The following is a 13,201-nucleotide window of genomic DNA, read 5'->3' on the forward strand; positions in this document are numbered from 1 at the left end:
AAGGTTCAAGTCTCGGCAACGACGCTCAACATCCTGTGATTCTGGGCAAATCACTTAATCTCCTTGTGCCTAACAAAAATGAATGTGTCCATCTGTAACAAAACTGGTGCTCATGTAAAGCACTCCTATACCCGTATCTTCGGGTCTAGTTTGCGCTACATAACATTTTTAAAAACATATCTTTTGTGCTCCGGAGATCATTTGTATAGATCTGCCAATCCATTATAATTAAGTTTAACATTTTTCTGGTATTCTTAACCAATTAGATACAACGTTTTGAATTTCAAATGTATCCTCAGTTCAAAGTACAATATCAGTGATGTCTGAACTGTTGGCAAAAACCGCTGAATAAACTATGAAGAAGTGATACACTACTGTTAACATGTTTAGTTTAGCCCTTTTCCTTGCCAATTCAAAGCTCCATTAGTACCATTTTCAATAAAGATACAGCAAAGTATTGTCTGATTGACCTCGTTAACGGGTAGCTGGCTTATATTACGGTGCTAGTATTCTATGGCCAAGTCATGGAGCGCAGTGCAGTATGGCTGAGATACCCGCCACCCCCTCTCAACACAATCCCCAAGGATGGGAAACCGGAAACGGTTCTGAACTTTTGGAAGGCGGGAGGGAGTGACCCTCCCGGCCGTATTTATTAAAATATGAAACAAAATCAAAACATTAAAATAACAGTTTCATATTATGTACAATTTCATTTCCACATTACGATGTTTGGCTAACCTTAACAGATCTCTAATACAAAGGTTCTCCTAGCCGAACTAACATCCTAGAAAACATTTGCTTGAAATTGTACATCCTAACGTTAAGGGCCAACGGCAAGGTCGTAACCGGTGTCAGATCCCTAAACCAGAAATACCACCCTCACTTGTGAGGGGACCAACCGCACAGAGGCGTACCTCAAGTGCATCTACCAATTTCCCTTTGACTTGACGGGGGCCCCAATGAACTCGACGCCATTTAACGGTCGTCCGAGGACCCGTGTGAGGTGTCTAAAAGGTAGCGTAAACCCCCTCCCGAACCCCACACAACTTACACATCTGCCGTCGCAGATGTCCTGGCCCCAGGAAATTCCCCAGGAGGGCCCGTAGCCCCTCCTATCCAGGAAGGGGCCTTGACCACCTTTCCTTTCCTTCCGGCGGCCTATCCTTAGACGGGACCGCCTCCCCGTTGAGGGGCCAATGGCCACCTCCCCCGAGCGCTCCCATCCGTAATGGGTGACGCCCCCCCCCATAGGGATCTTCCAATTACTGCTCACCGATCATGACCTTACCGCCCGACAATAAATACGACAAATCTACCTAAATTACTAAATTACAAAACAATTATGACTTATCACAAGCATGATTACTGCTCAACATTAGGCAAAACACTTTATTTGCAAAACATACTGAAAGTGATCATCTTTATTGCATATTCAAAATTATTACGACAATCATCCCAACCTGCAAGAAATAGCGTCACCACATCAAAACTTTATTCGAAACAACTAGCTGTCCTCAGGGGCTGGTGGGTGGGTCAGAATTGCTCTTCGTTCCGTCTCGAGCTCACGTGCAGCGAGGAGGTGCAGCTTCAGAGCACAGGAACAAGAGGATGCTTTCTTGGCTCGTAGCTCCTTTTATCCGTCTTCAGGGCGGGCGTAAACCCGCCCCCGCCTGCCTCCGAGGGCGTGGCCGGTCGCGTCAGTGTCTAGTACAACCCACTCCAGGGCGGAAAAAGGCGCGCCCCGGCTACGCCGCTTCGGGCATACCAGCCGAGACTCGCCTCCCGCCCAAGATGGCTTCCCGGGGGGATCGTGGTACTCCACCATACGTTCGGGGGGACCGAATGGTCGCCCCTTTCCATATGGCTGAGATACCCGCCACCCCCTCTCAACACAATCCCCAAGGATGGGAAACCGGAAACGGTTCTGAACTTTTGGAAGGCGGGAGGGAGTGACCCTCCCGGCCGTATTTATTAAAATATGAAACAAAATCAAAACATTAAAATAACAGTTTCATATTATGTACAATTTCATTTCCACATTACGATGTTTGGCTAACCTTAACAGATCTCTAATACAAAGGTTCTCCTAGCCGAACTAACATCCTAGAAAACATTTGCTTGAAATTGTACATCCTAACGTTAAGGGCCAACGGCAAGGTCGTAACCGGTGTCAGATCCCTAAACCAGAAATACCACCCTCACTTGTGAGGGGACCAACCGCACAGAGGCGTACCTCAAGTGCATCTACCAATTTCCCTTTGACTTGACGGGGGCCCCAATGAACTCGACGCCATTTAACGGTCGTCCGAGGACTCGTGTGAGGTGTCTAAAAGGTAGCGTAAACCCCCTCCCGAACCCCACACAACTTACACATCTGCCGTCGCAGATGTCCTGGCCCCAGGAAATTCCCCAGGAGGGCCCGTAGCCCCTCCTATCCAGGAAGGGGCCTTGACCACCTTTCCTTTCCTTCCGGCGGCCTATCCTTAGACGGGACCGCCTCCCCGTTGAGGGGCCAATGGCCACCTCCCCCGAGCGCTCCCATCCGTAATGGGTGACGCCCCCCCCCAATGGGATCTTCCAATTACTGCTCACCGATCATGACCTTACCGCCACAGGCCGGATAGTTGACCGGCTATCCGGACCCCCCACAACAACTCCTGCCTAAAGGTCATGTTTTAAACTCTTTAACCAAGCTATGAGGTCTCCTATGAGTAACTCATTCCCCACCCGGGACAAATGAACACCATCCCCCAAATACATACTGTCCCCTTTGATACAACCATGCGAAACAGAATGCAGTGTACTTGAACGAAACAATCTACTCACTTTGTTATTTATTTTCCTTACTGAATGATTCAGAGCAGAAACCGAAATAGCCCCCGCCACACTTTCCGTGGGATCATATGGGACCATGCAATTGTGCACCCTGGAACTCTCCTTGCCAACCAACTTACTGTGGAAAGCATTGCCTCAAGAAGAAGTCGTCTACCAGTGGCCACCAAATCGTTGCCCCCAAGATGGACTATGATTATATACGGCGGTGACCTTGTCCGCCCTAACAAACCCTCGAAGAAGGATTGAAACTGGTCAATACAGAGCCCGCCCTTTCCGTAGAAGGACACACTGTACCCGTATTCCCCAGCCACGTGAATCATGTCACCTGCTTTGAATACGTCCGCGGCACGCCTCACGTATGAGTGGCCCACGACCCACACCTCCTTTTTCACAGCCGGTGATGTCTGACCGCTGGTCCCCAGGTGTCGGGTCGACTGCACAGTCCGCCCCGCCTCGTAGGCTTGCGCAACTGAAAACCAAACAAAAACAAGAAGCGTGAGTACATCATTACAGCTTCACAACATGTGCAACCGCACATACCTTTTATAACAGTTCGAGGACCAACGCCCCACACGTTTTACCTCTTCTATACTCAGACCCCTGGCTGTAGCCTCTGTGGCAGCCCCTATCCGAAAGGAATGGGTCCCAAACTCGCCGGCGTTCAAGCCTGCGGCCGAAATCGACATCGCAAGCACCCGCTGGAACTGAAACCTCGTCAGTGGGGTGGTATCAGCGTGTCTCAACAAAGTCCCCAAAACCAATACTCCCTGCCGAATCGGTCCACAGCCCCAGCTCATCGGAGGACACCGCTGGTTTGTTCCAGACAATTCGCGAAAGCCTCGTGCGGTGATGGCCCTCCTTCAGGCCGACCATGGCTTCAGCAATCGAGCGGGAAAAGGGGTGGGCCATCGGCATTACTCTCAGGGCAAAATTCAACTGGCCCACCATTTGTTGCAATTGATGCAGTTTGACCTTAGACTCATTAATACACATTTCGAGGGATGCCCTGAATTTTAACACTTTTTCTCTCGGTAATCGAAAACAACCTTCCTCCGAGTCGAGCTCGATCCCCAGAAACTCGAGGCAAGTCGAGGGGCCCACAGTCTTACCTGGCGCCAATGGCACACCAAAATGGTTCATTAAAACACAAAATTCATTTAAGGCCTGTCCACATTCTGGATCCCCGGCTGCCCCCAAGAACAGAAAGTCATCGAGATAATGCATAACATGTTGAAAACCTGTCTTCCTTGTGAAGACCCATTGCAAAAAACAACTGAACTTTTCAAAATAGGCACAAGATATAGAGCATCCCATTGGCATACATCTATCCATGTAATAGCGACCCTGAAACATGAAACCAAGGAGACGCTGATCGTCTGGGTGTACCGGGAGCAACCGGAACGCTGACTCGATGTCTGATTTTGCCATCAGCGCCCCGGGCCCCAGGCGATTCAACATGGCGACGGCCTCATCGAAAGATGCGTACCGCACCGAACATACTTCCGGGTCTATCGCATCATTCACGGAAAGACCACGTGGGGCTGATAAGTTATGTATCAGCCGAAACTCACCCGGGTCCTTCTTGGGGACCACCCCTAAAGGGGAACAAACAAAGTTAGCAACCGGTGGCAAATCAAATGGGCCGGCGACACGGCCTCGAGTCACCTCTTTCCCAATCTTCACCTGTACCACCGCCGTATGCTGCAAGACCGACAGTTGATTCTTACATTGTGCTGCACCCTGAAAATCCCCCACTGGGATGCGGAAACCATATGAAAACCCGTTCCGCAACACCCCAGCGGAAGCATGATCCGGGTATTCGTTGAGCCAAGGAATCATTGCCATGGTATCAATCGGGGTAGGTAAAGGCGCCCCTCGGACTATATTAGACCTGTTTGGCGCCTCCCTTACCACCGTTATCACCCGTTTTGGCTCTGCACATGGACTCAGGATGGGATGGCTGCCCACACCCCCCACACTCATGTCTGAATTTGCATGACCCCTGGGGCCTCGTACATTTCCCTCTGTTGAAATTCCAACAAATCCCCCTTTTACCTGCGTTACCATTCTGCTTCGAATGGTACTCGTTACCTGTACCTGTCCGAAAGGGCGTCCCCGAGTATTGGCGGGAAGATTCACCCCCGTTACTCCCTAACAATGGTACTTTCAACATTCCTGTACTCTCCATCTTTTGCCAAGACACGGAGTCATAACAATCCCAAGTCAACATTGGGTCGTGTTCTTTAGCTTTCCTGAACAGGTTGTCATAGCAAAACCACTGATTGCCCCCATATGCCCCGGAATACTCCATGATACGTGATTGATAAATAGGCAACTCGGTCAGCAACTCGGGCCTGCGCTCGCCCATAATGGAGGTAAAAATGCCCCACGCTCTGCCCCAAGTACCAATGTTTTCGTCAATCTTGAAGGCGGCCATTTTTGCGCGCCAAACACTCGGATGCATGAGCTCCTTTTGGCTCTTAACATGCTCCATCTCATAATGATCGGTAAGCAAGGAAAAAATGTTCACATACTTATTCGCCCAAATCTTTTCCTTAATTTCCATTGGGACATGCTGAGCCACTTTTTCCCTCCGCGAAGGTACAGACCCTTCCCCCGCGATCGGCAATGGCCGCTTACCTGAACCAGACGTATTTTCCCCCGATGGAACTGGCGGGATAACAGGAGACGATGCCTTCGCAGCCTCCCTAGCTTCCCGCATTTTCCTCATCACTGCCCTGGCGTCGTCAGCCGTGGTGCCCTCGTTATCCCTTCCCAACCACGCTGCCAATTGTGCCGCTAACTCGGGCGGCATATCTTCCCCGCTCACAGGGGAGACCACCACGGGGATCGGATTTCCCTCTCTCGGCACCGGGGTTGGCTCTTCACGTGGGCTCTCGGGGACCGGGGTCTCCCCCCCCGAGTGCCCCTCTTCTGGACCTCTTGCCTCTACCACCCAGGACTGCTCCCGGCAAAGGCCGTTTCGGTCCTCCCTCCCCGTCCTTAGCCGCCATCTGCTTCTTCAAATCGGCTACTTCCTTCATGAGCATGCGGAGCATCTGATCAGTGCTGACCCGTTTTCCGACTTTCTTGGGCATTCTCAGACGGAATCTCTGTAAGACAAAAGAAAGATTACAACGCTCAGAATTGCTCTTCGTTCCGTCTCGAGCTCACGTGCAGCGAGGAGGTGCAGCTTCAGAGCACAGGAACAAGAGGATGCTTTCTTGGCTCGTAGCTCCTTTTATCCGTCTTCAGGGCGGGCGTAAACCCGCCCCCGCCTGCCTCCGAGGGCGTGGCCGGTCGCGTCAGTGTCTAGTACAACCCACTCCAGGGCGGAAAAAGGCGCGCCCCGGCTACGCCGCTTCGGGCATACCAGCCGAGACTCGCCTCCCGCCCAAGATGGCTTCCCGGGGGGATCGTGGTACTCCACCATACGTTCGGGGGGACCGAATGGTCGCCCCTTTCCATGCTGTAAGTCACCTTTCCCCTGCCTATTTCCCTGCGCTTGAAACCTATTGGCTGCCTAGCACAGACACAGGCACACTTGCACCATGGTGCAAGGGTGTCTGCATTCCAAGGTGGATTGCTTTTGAGCAGGAAAGGGTACCTTCCTGCACAAAAACAATCTTCTGAGGCCTTTTCCTCTTTCTATGTGTGCTGCTGAATGCAACATACATCAAAAGAGGAAATAACATTGCCTCACCTGGGGAGGAGTAGGTTTTTTGAGTCTACTAGTTCTGGTAAATCTTGGAATGCTTCAAAATCCATGGATGTTGTGGGGAAACATCCACGAAATACCCATGGATATGCCTCCTGGTGCAAAGTACTGCAATGCAGCAATTTGCGCTGTGTTGGATTACTTGAAATTTATAAAGCCACTCAGAGCCACGCAAGGGGGCCTTGTGTGGCTTCATAAATCTAATTTTTAATTTGCGTCACTCTTCCACCACATTGAATGGTGCAAGAGTGATGCAAAGGGGCTTGTAAATATGCCCCCTAGTGGCTAGGACTTTGGGACCTCTGCTTCTGTAGGGCAGCTGAGCGGGTCAAGTAGTGTAGTGGCCACTCTGCGGAAGAACATGTTGCTGGTCAGAACCTAAAATTTCAGAGGCATGACCAAAACAAGAGAGATCAGCTTGGTGCTAGATTAATAGTGCACCCAGATATTTGACAGAGGTTTGGAAAATTTACAAAGATTTACATAGGTTGAGAGAGCAAAACAGTCTCTAGGTTGCTAAGGTACCATCTAAGGACTGCAAACCTAGTACAGCAAACTGCAGGGTCTATCACAAAATCAGTACTACTGCAGGTACTGATAATATAATTGTTAGAAAATGGGTTGTGGGTTGACAGGGGTGTAAGCCCGATCAAGCAGAAACCAGAATCCTCGTCAGGGTAGGAGTCAGGCAAACCCTAATGTAACCTGTGCTCACTCTATGGTAGCTTGGCACAGAGCAGTCAGGCTTAACTTAGAGGCAATGTGTAGAGTATTTGTGCAACACTTCAAACAGGAAGACAGTGAAAACACCATGCAAAATGCTTCCACACCAAGTTAGAGAGATAGATCAGACTGTAATAAAACAAACATGAACAAAATGACAAATAACCAATCAGTAGAACCTGAGGTATTGTTTCTTTTAATTTATAGTGAAAAATAGTGCCAAAAAGCACACATCGCTATTGAAGGATATCTGGTCATACCGGACCGAAATAAAATCACAAGTTCAGGCTAACTACAATGGAGCACAGATCGGCTACGGGGTCACAGCTACGCCCACCAAACACAGTACCTTAAATTAAATCCTAGTTGTGGGGTGTTGAATGGATCTGCTTCGACGATACAATGTGCAGCTGAGACAATGTGCCAGTTCCAAGATACAGTGAGGTTACTGTGAGAGGTCCTCATGCATCAACATCGAGGATCCTGTAGACAGGGTTTGTGATGTGAAATCTGATGTCAAGGATGCGCAGCAAAGCCAAGGTGATGAATCGGTTCTGATGAGTGGTGAAGTTGCGATGCAGAGATTCGGCATCATCGTCAAGGCTTCCATCAATGTGGGATGTGAGGAGCATGCACAAAAAAAAGCATCATGGAGTATCGCTTTCAAAGGTAATGCTTTGGCCCCAAGGTGTAGGAAGTGGTGGCAATGCAAGTCTTTTGCAACAGGTCAGATCCAGGCAGAAGCAGCGATGCGGCGGTTCTACTCAGGGAAGTGCTACTCAGCTGAGGAGAGGCATTGGTGCTGCTGGCAAGTACCTTAGGCCCACTTCCAAGGATCCAGGACTGGGGTTGCACCAATTGTCAGGGTAGACTCACAGATGGCAGAGCTCATGTGCTGGGGTTGGAAGCCTGTCCCTGAAGCCTCAGGCCAGGAGGCCTGCAAACTAGCCCCTGAAGTCGTTCTGGGTTCTGGTGTCAAGTGGTGGAAACCCAGTCCTTCTCACCCAGGCAAGAGGGAAGCAGGCATCAGATCAGCACAGCAAAGCAGGAGTCCAGCAGAGGGCAGTCGCCCTTCTTCCAAGCAGAGTATCCATAGGCACAGAATTGTACTGAAGTGGTGGTATCCAAGGTTCAGAATGTATACCCAATGGTGCCTTTGAAGTGGGAGTGCCTTCAAAGACATGCCTTGAAGTGCACAGAGGTCCTCCCTTCCTGCCCCGGCTACAGACTCACTACAGAGGGGTATACAGTCCTATGTGTGTCGAAAGGGCACATCCTATTCACGTGTAAGTGGGACTTTGCCCAGCTCCTCCCATCTGGCCAGAGATGGCCGATTGAGGCACAAATAAGCTCCCATTGTATGCTGCTGTCTAGGAGAAATACACAAAGTCCAACTACCAACTACATCCAGTCATGGGATCAGAGACAAACTACAGGCACCAAGGGGCACATGCATCAAGCATGTTTGTCTTCGCAAATTGGCCGATTGCGAATGCAAAAAATGGGTTTGAGGTGCAGCAAACCCTATTTTCCTATTTGGTAACCAGTTACCCAATCGCAAAATGGGTTTGCGAGTCACTATTAGGAAGCGGCGTGTTTAGGGCGTCCCTTCCTAATACTGTATAACATCGGTATGTAGGAATGTTTTGTGATTGAAATGAGGTTGCAAAACATTAGCATTTTCCCACCTACTTTCAGTAGGTGGTAACTCATTTGCAAATGGGAAGGGGTCCCCAACCAACCCTTTCCCCTTTGTGAATGTTTGTTACAGTGTTCTTTAAGAGCAGGCAATGATCCCATGGACCACTGCCTTCTCCCAAAAAATGAAAAAAAACATTTTCATTTTTGGATTTAGAAACGCTTTCTGTTTTCCTTTAAGGAAAATGGAATGCATTTAAAAAAATACTTTATTTAAAAGCAATCACAAACAGTGATAAACGATCAACCACTATGGATAATTTTTGATTTTTTTGTGAATTCAATACGACTCCAACTGAGGGTATCAGTGCACCAAAAATATCACCAATTATTTCAGAGAAACTTGCTCTTTTGTTACATGTTAGCCCTTGCTTTATTTCATTCAGTTTATGATTGCTTCGGTCCATGTGATACACCTTAGGAAAATGACAGCAAAATAACTACTTCCATACCAACGTGCAGGCAATCTATAATAGGCTTTCTTGCCACACACATAATAAATTCCTGGAAAACCAGGATCAGTTCCACCCTTGAATCCCCAACCTCCAGTAATTTGAACGGTATGCTCACATTCACCAGAACCAATAAAGTAATTATTATAATTTGTTTTAGTTCTAAGCAGACAAATCTTTCATTTCTGTGGCTAGTCCAGAGACATTGCAGCGTATTTTACGCTCTTCTCATAATTTCCTTCTCTTAAATTCCAATGGTGGTACTCAGGACTTTTGTTCAGCAGCTTTCTTTTGGAAACTTTCTCTTCTATTTTCGACCATTTCTATGAAGATTTCCTCTGAAAATCTGCCTGGAAGTGTGGGGACCGCGAACAGTGAAGGCGTGCAGTCTGGGATATGCCGCTGGTGCTAAGGCGCACAAACTGAGAGGCCGACTGCTCGGACCCACGAGCAACTAGCAGATGGCGTGTGCATTGGAAGGCTCAAAGAGACACGCAGTCGGGTGCAAAAAAAGGGGCGCTGAGGTGCTGCGAGACTGGGGATTGCACCTGGAAGCTGCCGACTGGAAGAGGAGTTCTTGATGGGACACTGGCATCATTGTAAGAGCACGTAGGTGGGGTGATATGCATTCTGCAAGGCGCGCTGTACTGCGTGACTTGCACCCTTCCCCCTATGCAATATTGATGCCCTGGTATTGTGCTGACCACGAGTCGTGCATGAGTGCAGACTGGAGCTCTACTGCTGGACTGGGGGCATACGACTTGAGGGGCCACCTGCATACTTTTGTATGATGCCCGGTGGAGCTACCTCGCTAGCTATGGTGGAGATTGACTCTGGGCTCCCTCCTTTGACTATCACCTACCCAGTCAGACTTCGGGCTAATGCTCCCGTGTCTCTACTGACCTTACCTTCCCCCTCTCCATTCCCCCAACCCTCCCCTCTCTCAGCTCCTACTCTTTCCAGCTTCTGTCCTCTGCCCTCACATGCCCTTTGTCCCCACCCGGTTTTTCTGTGAACCTCTTCCCTCGCCACTTGAGACTGAACTATTTTGTCTGATGCCCGATGGAGCTACCAGGTTTAGCTATATGGGAGATGGGCTGTGGATTTCCTCCTTGGTCGTCACCTACCCAGTCTGTCTTTAGACAGACTTCCCTTCGTCTCTACGGTTGTATCTTCCCTTATCCTCACACTCTCTCCTCCCCAACCCCCCTACTACTTTCTCTCTCCTTTCTCTCCTCCACTAATGTATTGCCGACTGTTTGATTTAATGTTTACTTGTTCTTTATCTGGTATATTGTTGAACCACGTTGTTGCGCTTCCTTTAGTCTCCCCTGTCGTCTCCTCCCGCATCCTCCCTCAATTTATGTCTCTCCTTCCCTCCTCTCTCAATGTATTGAGACTGAACTATTTTGTCTGATGCCCGATGGAGCTACCTGGTTTAGCTATAGGGGAGATGGGCCGTGGATTCCCTCCTTGGTCGTCACCTACACAGTCTGTCTTTAGACAGACTTCCTTTCGTCTCTACGGTTTTTCTTTTCCCTTATCCTCACTTTCCCTCCTCCCCTACCTCCCTTCTTTTCATCTCTCCTTATTGTCTCTTCCCTAGCTACTATCCTCTCTCTCCTGAATCTCTCCCCCTGCCTGCTACTCAGCCAACCCCCCTGTCCTTTGTGCCCTTTGACTAAGCACTCCTCCTCCCCTTGTTGGGGAAAGATCCAATATTTATACTCTGGAGTCTCAGCGAACCCACTGAGTGAGTCCACTGCGCCAAGGGAGCCACTCACACTTGAGGTATGGTATGGCACCCCTTGCCAAAGCACTCTCTCTCCCCTTTTTGGGGAATGATCCAGTGTTTGGGCCTTGGAGTCTCAGAGACCCCTCTGAGAGAGTCCACTGCGTAAAGGGAGCCTCTCGCAACAGAGATAGGGAAGTGATACCACAACCCCAGGGATCACAGCTTACTGGACTTTGGACGTTGCCTTGACTCGTCTACCGGTTTGTGTCCCCATCACCCTTCCCCTCTTCCCATGCTGTGTTTCTCAATCTCCCCTTCTCTTTCCCGCCTTCATCACCTGTCTACTTCCCCTGCTCCAACCCCCCTGCCCTGAATCTCTCACCTTGCCTGCTGTTTCCCCTTACGTATTTGTGCTTATTGTTTATCTTTACCTTACAATTAACTATGTTGCCATGCTCTAAGAACTGTGTAACCTTTGTAACGATGTAACCTGTAACTATGATCTGATGCTCATGTAAAGCGCTCTGATACCTCCTGGTCTAGCCAGCGCTATATAAAACTTTAAATAAATAAATATAAATAAATAAATCCTTCGCTGTCAAGTCGGACACTTACTTGATGCTCCCGTGTCCTTCTTGTGTAGCCTACCCCTCTCCGCCAGGACCGGATAGAAGAGAGCATTCGGCGGCCATCAGCTATATCTCGGTAATGAGAGGGGCACGCCTACCAGGAGTGGTGCCGTCTCAATATTGGTCACGTGATTATTTAGGTTAAAGGAGCGGCCATTTCGGAGTGGTGTGGCTATGCTCTACCGTTTGAAGTGTATTCCATTAAATTGGAAACCACTCTTTTCATTATGTGTTCGTGGAGGCAATCCACGATTCTCTATTGTGTGGAGTAACATTCTGGGGTTGAGATAGGAGTTGTGTGGTTTAGAGAGCGTCCGGTGTGGGGAACAGGAACAGGAACAGCTCAGTCCCCTCCTTGGTACCAGATGTAGAAGGAGAGACATTTGTTTAGGTAGGCTGGGCCGGTCTTGTGGAGTGCCTTGTGTGCGTGGGTGAGGAGCTTTAAGGATATCCTCTTGTTGACAGGGAGCCAGTGCAGGCTTCTCAGGTGGGGGGGTGATGTGGCCATGGCATGGTACGTCGAGGATCAGTTGTGACGAGGCATTTTGGATGCGTTGTACTCGTTTGATGAGCTTGGTCGGGGCTCCTGCGTAGAGGACATTTCCGTAATCGAGTCTGCTGCTGACGAGGGCCTGGGGGACTGTCTTTCTTGTATCTGTTGGGATCCATCTGCAGATCTTGCGGAGCATGTGGAGGGTGTTGAAGCAGGAGGAGGAGACAGTGTTGACTTGCTTGGTCATTGAGTCGAGGATGATTCCCAGGTTGCGTGCGTGGTCGGTAGGTGTCGGGGCGGACCCAAGTGCCGTCAGCCACCAGGAGTCATCCCAGGCTGAGGGGTTGTAGTGGAGGAAGAGGACCTCCATCTTGTCTGAGTTCAGCTTCAGATGACTAGTCTTCATCCACTCCGCGATGGCCTTTATTCCTTCATGGAGGTTGGCTTTGGCGGTGATGGGGTCCTTGGTGAGGGAGAGGATCAGCTAAGTGTTGTCAGCATAGGAGATTATGTTGAGGTTGTGCTGTCGAGCTACATGTGCAAGCAGGGCCATGTACATGTTAAACAGCGTCGGGCTGAGGGAGGATCCCTTGGGTACGCCGCAGATAATCTCGGAGGCTTTGGAACGGAATGGGGGGAGGCGGACACTCTGGGTTCTGCTGGAGTGGAATGAGGTGGCCCAATCCAGAGCCTTGTCTTTGATCCCTGCGGCGTGAAGGCATGCCTGTAGTGTGCAGTGGCAGACGGTGTCGAAGGCGGCAAAGAGGTGTAGGAGGATGAGTGCTGCGGTCTCTCCGTTGTCCAGCAGGGTCCTGATGTAATCGGTGGCGGCGATGAGGACAGTCTCGGTGCCGTGGTTGCTGCGAAACCCTGACTGGGAAGGGTCCAGGATTCTTTTTTCTTTGAGGTATTATGTTA

Source organism: Lissotriton vulgaris, chromosome 7 (genome assembly GCF_964263255.1).
Source record: "Lissotriton vulgaris chromosome 7, aLisVul1.2, whole genome shotgun sequence".
Taxonomy (NCBI): Eukaryota; Metazoa; Chordata; class Amphibia; order Caudata; family Salamandridae; genus Lissotriton; species Lissotriton vulgaris.